Consider the following 17,117-nt stretch of genomic DNA (forward strand, 5'->3'; position numbering starts at 1 on the left):
CTCAATTACTAATCATTTTAATGATCAAAATCAATCATGAATTAGAATAGTAACAAAGTAGTACAATTTGATTATTTTCAAATACAACAAGAAAGAGAGAAAAATGATTAAGATATTTATTACACATGTTTAGTTTTTATCCCTGTAATGTTTAAGGATACTATATTGAAAAGAACATATTAACATTCATCTAAAACTTAAATTCCTTACATTATTTCTATTACCATTAACATTTATATTTATGTATTAAATATGACCATGAATACTAGATTGTGTAAAAAAAATGTTACCTATAAAGTTATTTAACAATATATTAATATTGTTTTTCTTACTATTATTGACCATTTTAAATTGACACTAACTACTTTTCCTAAGTTGAGTACAAATTAATTATACTAGTATAATGTTGGCACCACTTCAAAATCTATAAGTAGAAATATTTTATAATTCTAGTTATGTTGTTCAATGATCAAAATATTTTTTTTATAAATTAACATGCAACAAAATAGGGAATTTGATTATATCAATTATAATAAGGAAAATTAAGGAAAACTCACCTCAAACATTATATCAAGCATCTAGCATTTATACATTAAGTGTGTAAATGGTTTATATTAAATATAATACTAATTAGGTACCCCACTGTTGTTTTAATATAACAAGTTTAGAAGATGTTTTTAGGTGCATTATTGAATTTTATTACGCATATTTGATATGGTGAGAAGTCATGTTGGTCAAATAAAGCTTTGAAAACTTAAATATTTTATGGCATTGTCATGTAATTTGTATAACACATGATTACATTGAACTATTAAATAATATAAAACTCCTTCAAAAAAAATATGAAGAGAATATTTATACAACAAATATGGGAAAATGTGTCTGAATGTATATTAATAGATCCTCCAAAAAAAATTACATTTATGTATCATATAAACGTACTCTTAAGATAATCGCTCAAGTAGATCAAGAATGGCTTCTACACCATATTTATTTATCTTGGTCTTCTTGCAATGTTCTTTCTTTGGCATCCAAGCCCACACTATGGTATTAATTGGAATAGAGCCAAGTTCTTTGTCATTAGGATTTGGTACCCAATATTGCTCTAAAAATTTTCCATTGTATTTCCCTGACATAGGCTTCCACCAGTCAACCTTTACATGAAGATTCTCACTTTCATTATCCCTAAAGATATTTGAGATGGATTTTGCCATCCAAATCATCTCACCTGCATCCTCATTTCCTGATCTAACTAGCAACATCTTTCCTTTCTCAACATCAATCATCGGATTGAATGTTGGCTTTGGTTTGTTGCATTTGGGTCCAACATATATTGGCTCATCTATCGAATTATCAAAATCTCCATCCATAATACTTGGAGTGCATTACGATCAACATCAACAATGTGCCTTCTCTTGGGCCAGAAATCCTCAGAAGATGAATCATTTCCATCTATTATTCTATGATCATTATAGATTCCATCTAATGTATCAAGAACTTTTTCCCAATACACCACTTTATTTTTCCATTCCTCTGTAACAATTGGTGAATCCTCATTCCCAATAGTGTCTTTCCACATTTTTATGTATGATGTTATCCCTTCCTTTAGTTCTTTTAAATAGACATCATTCTGTTTGGAAGCTAAGAAAGATGGCTTCCCTATGGGAATTATAGGTCGACCTTCATCATCTATATTCCATAACTCAACTGGTTCTGACCACTCAGAGCCTCTAATTGATTCTTTATACATTAGTACTGGAACATCATTGAGTATAAGAAATTGGAAGTATTGAACATTAAGATGTCCAACTAGTGCATTTTTTCCCTCCTTAATGTATCCACTAAGGAAACTTTTGAAGTCATAGACCTTGTCAATAAGTGTAGGTGGAAACACTCTATTTTCTTCAATTATGCGATATGTATCCATCATTTCAGGTAAAGAATAAATATCTTTACTTTTTAGGTTGGAAGACATTCTTTCATAGGTTCCATCTATGTCTTCATGGGTGTGCCCCACAGGCAAGAACCCAACCTCAATAGTGATGAAGACACCAAGTGCAGTTAAAAGTGATAGAAACATGAAAAGATAGTGATTCTTATTATCACTTGCTGCATTGTCCAACTGTAACAACAAATGTGGAGGAAGAGGTTTAAAATTAACATTTTGACTTTTTGAACTTCCATGAGATATAAAATCATCCTTGTACCCTTGACATTTTGGGTAAATAGAGGTGTCAAGTAATGCATTTGTAAGTGGGTTTCTACTTTCATAAAGTAGATCACCATACATATCCATTTGTGGGTCTTCAAGGTCCCTTAAGCACTTTGCAAGGGATGTAATAGTAAATTGTGATCCCATATGGACAAATGGTAAGGAGAAATGACCAAAACCTCCCGCCTTATGCCCATGTGTAAGCATACCTGTCAATGACAAACCCAAATTTGTTCCTCCAACAGATTTTGATTTGACACGTAGCCTTGGGATTGATGTCTTTGTTTTGTCCATTTTATCATGCATAATGCTCAAATACTCCTTTGGAAACCGCTCTGACATAATTCTATCGGCATAGTAGCAATATCTTCCACACATAACAATCTTGTTATGTTTCGTCAACCTACCTCGTGCCTTTTCTTCCAACTCTTTTGTAGTTGCTGACTTCATTTGTGCTTTCAACACAATACATTCACTGCATTTACTGAAGTTGGTGTTCTTTGAAAATGCCACATCTCGAAAATTAGTATTCCAAATCTTGCTCATTGTTGGTTGTGATATTGATGGGTAATTGAGCTTTTGAAGAGCCTCATTGATCTCTTTTAACAAAGAATTTTGTGTGTAAGTCGAAGGAAGCAGTATTAAAGGAGAAGATGTTCCATCTTCTTCAACTTCACGTGTTTGATTTGGTGAAAAATCTGAATTATCCATTACAATTTTGTGCAATATTTCTATAGCTGCCACTGTGTGAGCCCGTGCTTTGCATGTGTTTGTGTTACCATGAATAGCTTTGATCTGTCCATGTTGGAAATAATGCTGGTAGTTATAGAATGTGCTTTGAGGAATTTTATGTATCTTATACCATGCTTTCTTACAAATAATATTCCCATTAAATCTCATGTCCTTTACATTTCTAGCAATAGGTGGTAGGCCATGGCCATGGCCATGGCCGCTTGACATCACTGTGTTTGACATGAGTGAATTCAAGACAAATTCTCTAATACCATTTGTATTTATTTGTCTCGTACCCCTTCTAGCACCTGCAATGGCCTTCCTATCGACATGTTGAAGACAATCTTTTCTACAACATACATCTGCTGCCAAAAGTCGAATTTCTTTCTCTTCACCTATTTTTGTTTGACAATTTGCAGTTTTTTTTGTAGCCATAACTCATTTAATCCTTTTATATGGCCTTGTTACATTCATATCAATTGAGTTTCTATATTTTTCATTACAAAGGTACCCATCCCATTTGTTTAAGGGATTTGTGTCCTCTATAACATCCCATATCAGCATTTCTTTGGTTGGTTCCTTGAACTTTTCCTTGACCCTTAATATCACACCTTTGTTGTCCACCAACTTATTTATTGGCCATCTAACCAAAAAATGTATAGACTTATCTCCAATTTTGCATATCTCACAATTTCCATCTATCTCTTCTAGAAAAACACCAAAATCCATTTCACCTAGTGTTTCACCCTCAACAATGTCATCCTCGCGGACATGAACTAGCATTCCTTTGGCAATGCACATGCTTGTTCCCATGCATTTATGTGTAAGAGAAACCTTTGCACATATGAATTTAACCCTATCTTGGGGAATATTTATGGCATGATCATGACAGTGAGGTTCCAAATCTGATTCTGGCCAAATTTCATAAGATTCTAATGCACCCCCAAGTGTATGTTCAAACCCTGTTGGATGTGGTAGAGGAACATTATGTTTTAACACCTTTTCAATTTTAACCACTATGCATCCTTTCTTTACCATCTTTCCATGCACTTTATGCCCAAGCTCTGTATTGAATATGGAGCCCTCGCCCACCTTCACTCCATGTTGTAGAAGATTTACCTTGTCTCCAATAGAAAATGTAGAAGAAACATTTGTACCTATAAACAAATGTAAATAATGTTAGTATTTACTCAAAAAAGAACATTTATTATAGTATCAAAAATATATAACACATGCTTCAATATTTTGATTTACCTATGTGGTGTCTCAAATCCACAATCTTCCATGGATGTATGTCCCCTTCATTAACATCATCATCAATCAAATGAGGTTGAATGAGATCAATTATCAAAATTGAAGCATAGCCAACATTAACCTTTTTTCCAACATAATAAGTTCCAGACTCTGCAAATTCAACCCTTGCTAGCCCAATGACTTGATCATTAATAAGGAGATCAACATAGTCCCCTTTTGCCAAAATTATATTTTCCATTGTAGCTTGCATCAATTCTGTAACAACAATTACATCGTAACTTGTAATTAAAAGAATGAACCATTTAAAGTGTGACTTTATATTTCCCCAAAAACACACAACTTCCGAAAAAGTAATATAAATGCAAAAATAAAAATATTATGGTTGGACTCATGTGGTATGTAATGAAACATTGTTTCCTCAAATGAAGGATAACAATCAATATCATTCCTTCTACTGCAAACATAAGCATATTGCTAGAAGCAACATTACATGGTCAAATAAATCTAGCACATGCTAGATTTCCTTCTAGCACAAACACAAACACATTGCCAATAACAATATTCTAAGGCGAAGGAAATCCACCACATGCTAAATTTTCTTCTAACGTAAATAGAAGCATATTACTCACAAAAACATTTCAAAGTAAAAGAAATCTTACACATTCTAGAGTTTATTGTAGCACAAACACAATCACATTGCCAAAAATAACATTGCAGTGTAGAAGATATCTAGCATACAATTGATTTACTTCTAGTACAAACAAAAGCACATTGGAAACAATAACATTGTAGGGCAAACAAAATCCAACAACTTCTATCACAAACACAATCACATTTCCAACAACAATGTCGCAAGGTAAAATAAATTTAACGCATGCTAGCTTTACATGTAGCATAAATACAAGCATACTACCAATAACAACATTTTATGTCAGAAGAAATCTAGTGCATGCTATATTTCCTTCTAACACAAACAAAAGCACATTACCAAGGTGAAAGAGATCTAACACGTGTTATATTTCCTTCTATAATAAACAACCAAATTGAAAACAACAACATTGCATAGCAAAAGAAATCTAACACAACTTCTAGCCCAAACACAAGCACAACATTTCCAATAACATTACCAAAGTGATGGAAATCTAACACTTGATAGATTTCCTTTTATCATAAACAACCAAATTGACAACAACACTATTGCAAAGCAAAAGAAATCTAGCATAGTTTCTAGCCCAAACACAAACACATTTCCAATAAAAATATTGCAAGGTGAAAGAAATTTAATGCATATTAGCTTTACATGTGGCACAAATACAATCATACTACCAACAACAACATTGCATCCCAAAAGAAATCTATTGCGTGTTATGTTTATTTTTAAAACAAATCAACAAAGTGTAATGGTGATTATTTGTTGTGAAGACCCATATGAAAAGTCGCGTAAGGCTAATAAGACCAATGCAGCTACTGCAGGATACCCATTCACCTTTCCCTTTATCCTACAAAAAAACTCCGAGGTGTGAAATCCTTTTTTTGTCGAGTGTTTGCTTGTAAGAGGGGAAAGTAATGAATAATTCTTCCTGCTAGAATATATTTATTTGGGGAAAACAGGGTGAAAAACATGAAGCCTCATCGCTTCAAAATTTGTGTTTCCTTGGGGGGGTGGTTGTTCCTCTAATGGTTGATTTCCTGTACTAATTAATGTTTCCTTTAGCTGACACATTTTTCCTTCCACTAGGTTGTCAACAGGAAGCTTGTTATAAGAGAATATTCATCTATTGTGCTCCTTCCAAATTTCCCAAAGGATGAAACCTCGAATGAAATTTCAGGTAAGGTTCACCACCTCGTTTTTTGTATAATGCACCCGCCATTTCTTTATTGTTTCTTGTATTCTCTCTTGACTTTGGTTTCTTTATCTAAATCTTGAGGCTAATTAGTCCCATAGTGCCTCCATATAGTTACAAGTGTTGAGTAAATGATTAAGCCTCTCTTTTGTGTTTTTGGAGAGGAAACAGGAAGAGGAACCTATAAATCCTCTCTTTATAACTTTGTCCTGAGTTAGGACCTTCTGGTGTAAAATCAATGACATGAAAATTTAAATTTATGGCCAATGTGGCACCATCCAGTTTTCTCCACGATGGATCATTTGTACCAGTATATCCCTCACTAAGATAAGCTTTGACTTCCTTGAGATTGAACTCCACATCTTCTTTTTTCCCCCATTTGAGTTGGTCTTGTTCATTATTGAACATAATTCTTAATTTTCTTAGTTCCTCTGTTAGATACTGAATAGCTAAGTCATTCTAGGTTGGTCGTCAAAAGATATTAAAATTCCATCGCCTCCATTTGTTATTTTCTAGTCCTTGATCCTAGAATTGGTAGAATTCTCTATACTCTTATATTTATGTGCTTAGTTTGAAGGGATGTCATTCCTCCCTGCATAACTTAGCTTGTTTCTACCATTCATCATCCCAAAATAGGGCCTCCTTTCCATTTCTGATTTCCCAGAATAGTGTTTTTGCATTATACCTCTTTTATTCCATGCTAAATTCCAAATTGCCAATCCCTGAGTGGAACTTGATAACCAAAATAACTTTTTTGTATGGAAATTAGGTGCATATTTTGATTTCCAAAGCCTTTCTGTCACACGGAATCAGTCAAAAGTGCGGACACAAACGACCTTCCTAGAAGTCTAAGACATTCTAATGACAAACAAAACAAACTGGAGCTATCCTTCTCTAAACATGCATTATAATATGAGAAATCAAGTGTTTTGTTCTTACCTTTGTCCAAACGCTGTTGTAGAAGTCCAAGCTTTGTTGATCTGGATGAGTTCCTCCTTTTCTCCAAAACCTGCGATCACCAACAGTCAAACAATTAAATAGCACCTGATTATAACATAAAACAAAGCATATTCAACATATAGACCAAGGAGTACATGAAATAACCCATAAACAACAAGTTATTGAGAAGAATGGACCAATTTGCATTAAAGGTAATCAAAAGGAACCATTACAACCTGAGCCTTGGTGTTGTGCAAGCTCCTTCCAGGGTCCACAAGAGTCTTCCTCTACTTTGACAAAGCTCACCCACTTCCAAATAGAACAAGCAAAGATGGTAATCTCTCCTCACAAGCTTCTAAATGGGAGTCCTAATTCCTGCAGCATTTACCCTTAGAAATGTATAGCTTTCAACCTCCCCTCCTTCTGGCCCAATGCCTGTATTTATAGTACTCAAGAGGAGGTTAATCAGGTCCACCATCAATGGGATAATCCCCTCTTTGGGTGGGATAGCTCCCTTATTGATGGGATAAGTTCCTCTTTGATAGGAGTGCATGAACCATCTGGAGGCGCCCAATACACGTCGAACAACCTTCTAGAATGCTCTAGAAATGACCACAAGTAACTTTTTAAAGATGAAACTTGCGCATTCTAACCTTTACAGGGGGACGCACCTGTCCCTTTACATACAGAGCGTCTTTGGACGTAGCTTTTGTGAACATTGGGAGCGTCCCCGCAGGTAAGGTTGAGAGAACCTGCGTCCCCAGAGATAAATACATTTATACAAGACTTTCTCTCTTTTTTGGAGTTTGACATGGAGATCAGAGGCATAAGACTTGCCTAAGAGGGTAGCATGACTGTTGATTGAGCCATACTAACTGTAAATAGTCATGGTGACATTTTTTAGTGTAACAGATTGCCCCCTAAAGTGCGAAGCCTGAAATAGATTAGGGTTTTGTATTATCTAGGAAGGGTGAAGCGCTTTATCATTTCAAGGATTGTCCCATGGAGAGCCTGGTCAGAACCTGCAATTTTCAACACAAAATACATGTATAAGATTATATCATCACTGAGGTAGGCATTCCCATACTCAGATCAAAATTTTAACTAATAGACTAACTACTCTGATACAGGAATGATCTTGCAGTACATCACAATCATAGACTTTTGTAGACACAGTATGGACGCAGCCATCTGTTTATGATTAGTCTACTTAGATAATGAATACAAAACTCCTCGCAGCCTGGATGGTGGAAACTAGATCCAGGGTCTTCATTTCTACTTCCCGAATTGGTACGATTCTAGCCATGCGAATAAATGAGTTGATGTCGAACATGGTAGAAACCACTTGATTACCAGTCGATGATGTAAACTGTTAACAAGCGTGAGAGAGACCACCAGTAATGTCAATGGTTCTCAAAGTACCCAGTACAATCCATGAGATGTGAATGAATGAGTTGATGTCGAACATTTCACGGAATCCTTTGATCGAAAGTCAATGATGTAAACTAACGTCAAAGGCGAGAAACCTGCCATTGATGCATGCAGACTTCAAGGTACTGACGATTTCTAATTCATCTCTCTAGATAATGTGCTGATGTCGATAGAAAGCGACCCGTTGCAGGCAAGCCCACAACACGAAATCATTGTTCAAGTTGAAGAAATGTTGCTGTAAGGACCGACTCAGGGATGGTCAAATGGATGACAAGTATTTTGCAGATGAAAGTTTTGCTTGCAGACCTCTTGAACACATAACGACACGACAGATGGCTTGGTGACGAATAACTCAAAGTTAATCCCCGAAACCCGGTTAAAGACTTTCAAAGTGGTTTGATCAACTGTGAGGTAAAAGATTTCCCAACCCAGGTGAATGAAAAAGTGTCGTGTTCAAGAGTGGTAATAAAGTTTCTTCTGAGACAAAAGGTAACAAATAGGCTCATTCTTCTCTCTTTTCCCCCACCATTTCTGGCAAGTACCTCTTTATTTTTAACAAGCTTGAGGAGGATAACATATGCTTAATTATAAGCTCATCCTTCGGATGAGTCCAACCTAGTTTTGATTCGAACCCTAGGAAGGAGTGGTTCGTTCCTGTTTGTAATTGAACAAGTCCTCTACTGTAAAAGTTTAACGAGCCCAGTATAGGAGAAACTCGGCGTTTTTCAATTTTAGAGAGTCTGAAAAAACTAAAGGAGACTCCACGTTGAACTTTTTCGTACATTTGTGTCCCTCAAGCCCGAAAAAGTATAAAATAATACCTGGGGGAACCGCTTGATCTTGCGACCAAGGAGTACTTTCATAATTAGTGCCACTGACCTGAAAAGTAAAAAGCGATCAAAGACACGTCGTTTTATTTCCTTATCGAGTTTGAAACGACAAAAACCCGGCAATCTTTTCCTGATTTTGCGGTCAGAAAAGAGCTAAAAGGGGACCGTCTTTTAATTCTGTTTTAACGAGTGTAAAAGAAACGCTCGGCGATCTTTTCATGTTTTAGGAGTCAGAAAAGGGCTTAAAAGATGACTCTGAGGTTTCACTTTTTCGTAAGTTTTAACGAGTTCGACAAAGGGATAAAAATTTACTCATGGTTTTCACTTTTTCGTAAATTTTAATGAGTTCGAAAAAGGGATAAAAATGTACTCATATGGCCGACTTTCAATTTAATTTACGAGCAGGAAAAGACGGAAAGAACTAGGTATTTTCATTTGTTTTACGAGAATGAAAGATAGCAAAATAATCTCGGTATTTTCATGAGTTTAACGAGTCTTGAAAATAACTGAAATTGACTCGAAATAGGTTTCATTTTTACAAAAGCTTGAAACAGATAAAAACTATGCTTCAAAGTAGTTTCATTTTTACAGAAGCTTGAAACAAAGAGAAAACTGTGCTTGATGCCCCCTAAGCGTAACTGCTAGAGCACATGCCCCCCATCTTCATTTCATTCAACTAAGTACAAGCTGGATGGAATGAAGGTTCATGTTACGAGATCATTTGAAAGACTCGACCTAAAACTATAAGAAAATTACGTAAAAACTGAAATAACTAACCTAAAAACTTAACATTTATGAGATCTAGTCAATCTCTCAACTCAAGTAGAGGAGGATTTGTTTCATTTTTTAATGAGCTTGACACAGGAAAAGAACTATGCTCGGATTCGGTTTCATGTTTACGCAAGCTTGAAACGAAAAACTATGCTTGTTATAAGTCACATGTCCCCAGCGGAGTCGCCAATTTGTCACACGGAATCAGTCAAAAGTGCGGACACAAACGACCTTCCTAGAAGTCTAAGACATTCTAATGACAAACAAAACAAACTGGAGCTATCCTTCTCTAAACATGCATTATAATATGAGAAATCAAGTGTTTTGTTCTTACCTTTGTCCAAACGCTGTTGTAGAAGTCCAAGCTTTGTTGATCTGGATGAGTTCCTCCTTTTCTCCAAAACCTGCGATCACCAACAGTCAAACAATTAAATAGCACCTGATTATAACATAAAACAAAGCATATTCAACATATAGACCAAGGAGTACATGAAATAACCCATAAACAACAAGTTATTGAGAAGAATGGACCAATTTGCATTAAAGGTAATCAAAAGGAACCATTACAACCTGAGCCTTGGTGTTGTGCAAGCTCCTTCCAGGGTCCACAAGAGTCTTCCTCTACTTTGACAAAGCTCACCCACTTCCAAATAGAACAAGCAAAGATGGCAATCTCTCCTCACAAGCATCTAAATGGGAGTCCTAATTCCTGCAGCATTTACCCTTAGAAATGTATAGCTTTCAACCTCCCCTCCTTCTGGCCCAATGCCTGTATTTATAGTACTCAAGAGGAGGTTAATCAGGTCCACCATCAATGGGATAATCCCCTCTTTGGGTGGGATAACTCCCTTATTGATGGGATAAGTTCCTCTTTGATAGGAGTGCATGAACCATCTGGAGGCGCCCAATACACGTCGAACAACCTTCTAGAATGCTCTAGAAATGACCACAAGTAACTTTTTAAAGATGAAACTTGCGCATTCTAACCTTTACAGGGGGACGCACCTGTCCCTTTACATACAGAGCGTCTTTGGACGTAGCTTTTGTGAACATTGGGAGCGTCCCCGCAGGTAAGGTTGAGAGAACCTGCGTCCCCAGAGATAAATACATTTATACAAGACTTTCTCTCTTTTTTGGAGTTTGACATGGAGATCAGAGGCATAAGACTTGCCTAAGAGGGTAGCATGACTATTGATTGAGCCATACTAACTGTAAATAGTCATGGTGACATTTTTTAGTGTAACAGATTGCCCCCTAAAGTGCGAAGCCTGAAATAGATTAGGGTTTTGTATTATCTAGGAAGGGTGAAGCGCTTTATCATTTCAAGGATTGTCCCGTGGAGAGCCTGGTCAGAACCTGCAATTTTCAACACAAAATACATGTATAAGATTATATCATCACTGAGGTAGGCATTCCCATACTCAGATCAAAATTTTAACTAACAGACTAACTACTCTGATACAGGAATGATCTTGCAGTACATCACAATCATAGACTTTTGTAGACACAGTATGGACGCAGCCATCTGTTTATGATTAGTCTACTTAGATAATGAATACAAAACTCCTCGCAGCCTGGATGGTGGAAACTAGATCCAGGGTCTTCATTTCTACTTCCCGAATTGGTACGATTCTAGCCATGCGAATAAATGAGTTGATGTCGAACATGGTAGAAACCACTTGATTACCAGTCGATGATGTAAACTGTTAACAAGCGTGAGAGAGACCACCAGTAATGTCAATGGTTCTCAAAGTACCCAGTACAATCCATGAGATGTGAATGAATGAGTTGATGTCGAACATTTCACGGAATCCTTCGATCGAAAGTCAATGATGTAAACTGACGTCAAAGGCGAGAAACCTGCCATTGATGCATGCAGACTTCAAGGTACTGACGATTTCTAAGTCATCTCTCTAGATAATGTGCTGATGTCGATAGAAAGCGACCCGTTGCAGGCAAGCCCACAACACGAAATCATTGTTCAAGTTGAAGAAATGTTGCTGTAAGGACCGACTCAGGGATGGTCAAATGGATGACAAGTATTTTGCAGATGAAAGTTTTGCTTGCAGACCTCTTGAACACATAACGACACGACAGATGGCTTGGTGACGAATAACTCAAAGTTAATCCCCGAAACCCGGTTAAAGACTTTCAAAGTGGTTTGATCAACTGTGAGGTAAAAGATTTCCCAACCCAGGTGAATGAAAAAGTGTCGTGTTCAAGAGTGGTAATAAAGTTTCTTCTGAGACAAAAGGTAACAAATAGGCTCATTCTTCTCTCTTTTCCCCCACCATTTCTGGCAAGTACCTCTTTATTTTTAACAAGCTTGAGGAGGATAACATATGCTTGATTATAAGCTCATCCTTCGGATGAGTCCAACCTAGTTTTGATTCGAACCCTAGGAAGGAGTGGTTCGTTCCTGTTTGTAATTGAACAAGTCCTCTACTGTAAAAGTTTAACGAGCCCAGTATAGGAGAAACTCGGCGTTTTTCAATTTTAGAGAGTCTGAAAAAACTAAAGGAGACTCCACGTTGAACTTTTTCGTACATTTGTGTCCCTCAAGCCCGAAAAAGTATAAAATAATACCTGGGGGAACCGCTTTATCTTGCGACCAAGGAGTACTTTCATAATTAGTGCCACTGACCTGAAAAGTAAAAAGAGATCAAAGACACGTCGTTTTATTTCCTTATCGAGTTTGAAACGACAAAAACCCGGCAATCTTTTCCTGATTTTGCGGTCAGAAAAGAGCTAAAAGGGGACCGTCTTTTAATTCTGTTTTAACGAGTGTAAAAGAAACGCTCGGCGATCTTTTCATGTTTTAGGAGTCAGAAAAGGGCTTAAAAGATGACTCTGAGGTTTCACTTTTTCGTAAGTTTTAACGAGTTCGACAAAGGGATAAAAAATTACTCATGGTTTTCACTTTTTCGTAAATTTTAATGAGTTCGAAAAAGGGATAAAAATGTACTCATATGGCCGACTTTCAATTTAATTTACGAGCAGGAAAAGACGGAAAGAACTAGGTATTTTCATTTTTTTTACGAGAATGAAAGATAGCAAAATAATCTCGGTATTTTCATGAGTTTAACGAGTCTTGAAAATAACTGAAATTGACTCGAAATAGGTTTCATTTTTACAAAAGCTTGAAACAGATAAAAACTATGCTTCAAAGTAGTTTCATTTTTACACAAGCTTGAAACAAAGAGAAAACTGTGCTTGATGCCCCCTAAGCGTAACTGCTAGAGCACACAAACAAAACAAACTGGAGCTATCCTTCTCTAAACATACATTATGATATGAGAAATCAAGTGTTTCGTTCTTACCTTTGTCCAAACGCTGTTGTAGAAGTCCAAGCTTTGTTGATCTGGATGAGCTCCTCCTTTTCTCCAAAACCTGCAATCACCAACAGTCAAACAATTAAATAGCACTTGATTATAACATAAAACAAAGCATATTCAACATATAGACCAAGGAGTATATGAAATAACCCATTAACAACAAGTTATTGAGAAGAATGGACCAATTTGCATTAAAGGTAATCGAAAGGAACCATTACAACCTGAGCCTTGGTGTTGTGCAAGCTCCTTCCAGGGTCCACAAGAGTCTTCCTCTACTTTGACAAAGCTCACCCACTTCCAAATAGAACAAGTAAAGATGACAATCTCTCCTCACAAGCTTCCAAATGGGAGTCCTAATTCCTGCAGCATTTACCCTTAGAAATCTATAGCTTTCAACCTCCTCTCCCTCTGGCTCAATGTCTTTATTTATAGTGCTGTAAAGAGGTTATTCAGGTCCACTATCAATGGGATCATCCCCCTCTTTGGGTGGGATAGCTCCCTTATTGATGGGATAAGTTCCCCCTTAATAGAGATACATGAACCAACTGGAGGCGCATCCATTTCATCAAACTGACCTCTAGAATGTTCTAGAAGTAACCACAAGTAACTTTTTCAAGATAAAACTCGCGCATTTTGCCTTTTACAGAGGGACGCACCTGTCCCTTAACATACAGAGCGTCCATGGACGCAGATTTTGTGAACATGGTCAGCGTCCCCGCAGGTAAGGCTAGAGAGAACCTGCGACCCCAGAGATAAACATAGTTTTTACAAGACTTTCTCTCTTCTTTGAGTTTGAGATGGATAACAGAGGCATGAGACTTGCCTAAGAGGGTGTTGGCATTATGATTCAAGTATTGTCCTTGATGGCAACTCACTCAGAGGTTGGTACAGGTGCTCAGAGGTTGGTACAGGTGATGGCAACTTAATCAGAAGACAGATCTCTGTACAGCATCCCAAGGAAGCTCATACACGCCGTTTCGTTAAGCCCAAGTCGCGTGTACACGCTAGTTCGATTCAGAAAAAGCGCGTGTATATGGAAAGGTTCCTTTGGTCCATGGTGGTTAGTCCTTGGAAGTTGTGCCTATGATTTCGGACCATTATGTCTCGACGGGCGTGTCGATCCCTAGTTTTAAAGTTAATGGTATTGTGTTACTATGGTTTTGGCTCTTGGTATTAAGCTAGGCCTAAGACTATATAAGGAGAAGAAGATCATTAGGCAAAATCATCTTTTCGACAAGACTTGAATATCTAAGAGAGAAAGAGATCTGATATGCAGGGTTCGGGTTGCTTGATATGAGCTAAGGAGAGATCACATCGGTTGATGGAAGACTAGATCTAAGGATAGATCGGGATCTAATGGTTTGAAATGCACTATCATGATATGATTGATTATGCGTATTTCTAGATCTGCATATTGTCGCAATGTTACGTTCTGGGTCTAACTAATGTCTGGTACAGCTGCAAATTGAGAAAGTTTATTTTTAGATCTGTACGCAGGTTGGCTTCGGTAAAAGCGCGTGTATACGCGGGTTTTGCTCATTGAAGTAGCGTATATATTTTGAAGCTTGACTTTGGGTTTACAGTGGGGTCTGACTGTTATTGCAGAGTTCTGTAGTCTGCTCTGTGTTCTGGTAACTGGTGATTGACAGGGTTCAGTGGTTCAGTGATTCAAAGTTTGGTTGTTTTATGCTTCAATGATCTGTTGTGAAAATTGAATGAATTGTGGTCTTCAGATTGTAATGTTGTGCTTCAGGAATATCCAAGTCTGAAAATATATGAAAAGTGATACCTGAAAGAAGGAAGATTGTAGGTCAGCACCTACGTACTAGTATCTTGGCTAGTACAAGAGCAAAGGGGGTTGGAGCTCCCTTCCAAGGAAGTTTGGAGAACGAGAGAAGGTTGTAGCCTTCTGCAGGTTGTAGCCTGCGTACTGGTATAAGGCTGCACCAGTACAAAAGATTGTAAACTGAAGTTTCATATTAAAGAAAGATAGAGACAACTTGCAGCAGGTGGTTTTCACCCACATTGGGTTTCCACCTTATATCTTGGTGTTCATGTGTGTGGCTTTTTATCTGTTCTGTTATACTGCACATGTTTACTGTTAATGTGGTGAATAATGTCCTGATGCACTTAATTGAAGAATAAGCTAACTAAATTGTGAGTTTTCTTCTTATACGCTGTTTTACTTCGTCACAGTAGCGTGTACACGCTGGTTCACTTAACTGAAGTAGCGTATATGTTTCTGAGCATTTAAAAAGTTTGATTAATCTGATAATACTGATTCACCCCCCCTCTCAGTATTATTTCCAACAATTGGTATCAGAGCAGGTCCTTCAGAGAAGCTTGATCGCTTGAAGGAAGATCATTCATCATGAGCAACTACGAGAAAGAAGCATCAATCAGGCCACCAGTTTTTGATGGAACAAATTTCAATTATTGGAAGGTAAGAGTTACTGCATATCTTCAATCTCTTGGTACAGAAGTTTGGGACATTGTAGAAACAGGCTATGCTTTTCCTTCAGCTACTCCTACAGATCCAGCTGAGAAAAAGGCATATGAAACAAATGCAAAAGCAGTCAGTACTCTATTAGGAAGTATATCTCAAACAGAATTCATGAAGGTCATGCACTTCAAATCAGCAAAAGAGATATGGGACAAAATGATCACTAGCTATGAAGGAGATGAACAGGTAAAGCAAGCTAAACTTCAAACTCTCAGGATTCAATATGAGACCCTCAAGATGTATAATGATGAAAGTGTGGCTAATTATTTTCTTCGGGTAGATGAGATTGTTAATTGTATGAAAAATTTGGGTGAAGAAATAAAAGAGACTATAGTAGTTCAAAAGATTCTAAGATCATTATCCCCCAAGTTTGAATCTAAAGTATCTGCAATAGAAGAAAAGGAAAATCTCAAAGTTCTCACTATGTCTCAGCTACATGGAATTCTAACTGCTTATGAAATGAGAAAGGGAGGTCCATCAGACAGAAGGGAAGCTGCTTTTAAGGCATCAAGAAAAGAAGATTACTATGAAGCAAGCCATGTTCCAGAAGAAGAGGAAGAAGAATCAAATTTTGTCAGAAATCTTCAAAGGGGTGCTGGAAGGTTCAGAGGTAAGCTACCTTTCAAATGCTTTTCTTGTGGAAGAGTAGGTCATTATGCTGCAAAATGTCCTAATAAGGATAAAGGAAAAGAACCTGCTAGATGGAATAAGAAACAAAGTGCAAATAAGAAAAGCTACTACACCCATGAAGATAGTGATGGCTTATCAAACAGTGATGAAGATGAACAAGGTAATAAATATAAGCTATTAATGGCATTTGAAGATGATGATTATGAGGATGCTGTAGATGTGGATAATCTCTATAATGAAATTACTAGACTCAAGAGATGCATAGAAGAAAAGAGTGTGATCATTGATACTTTGCAATTTCAAATTGATGAAAAGGAAAAACATCTTGAAAAACTAGAAGGTGAAATTGTTGGTCTCAGAAAAGAAATTGAGAAAACAAAAGCTATTAATCTTAAGTTTGTCAAAGGATCTGAAACTTTGGATGAGATTATCAATGTGCAGCGGTCTCCTCTAAACAAGACAGGTTTGGGCTATAATGGAGAAACCTCTCAAGCATCCACCTCAAAAAGTTATCTTGATGCAGCAAGAAGAAATGAGCAGAAGAACAATGAAGATAATCAGGTAAAGCAGGGACGAATTACAAACAGAAACTATCAGGGACAATCCTTCTTAAGGGTGAACAAAAGCTACAACCAA

Source organism: Pinus tabuliformis, chromosome 7, assembly GCF_031772625.1.
Source record: "Pinus tabuliformis cultivar Carrire ecotype Pingquan chromosome 7, CPIR1, whole genome shotgun sequence".
In the NCBI taxonomy this organism is placed as follows: Eukaryota; Viridiplantae; Streptophyta; class Pinopsida; order Pinales; family Pinaceae; genus Pinus; species Pinus tabuliformis.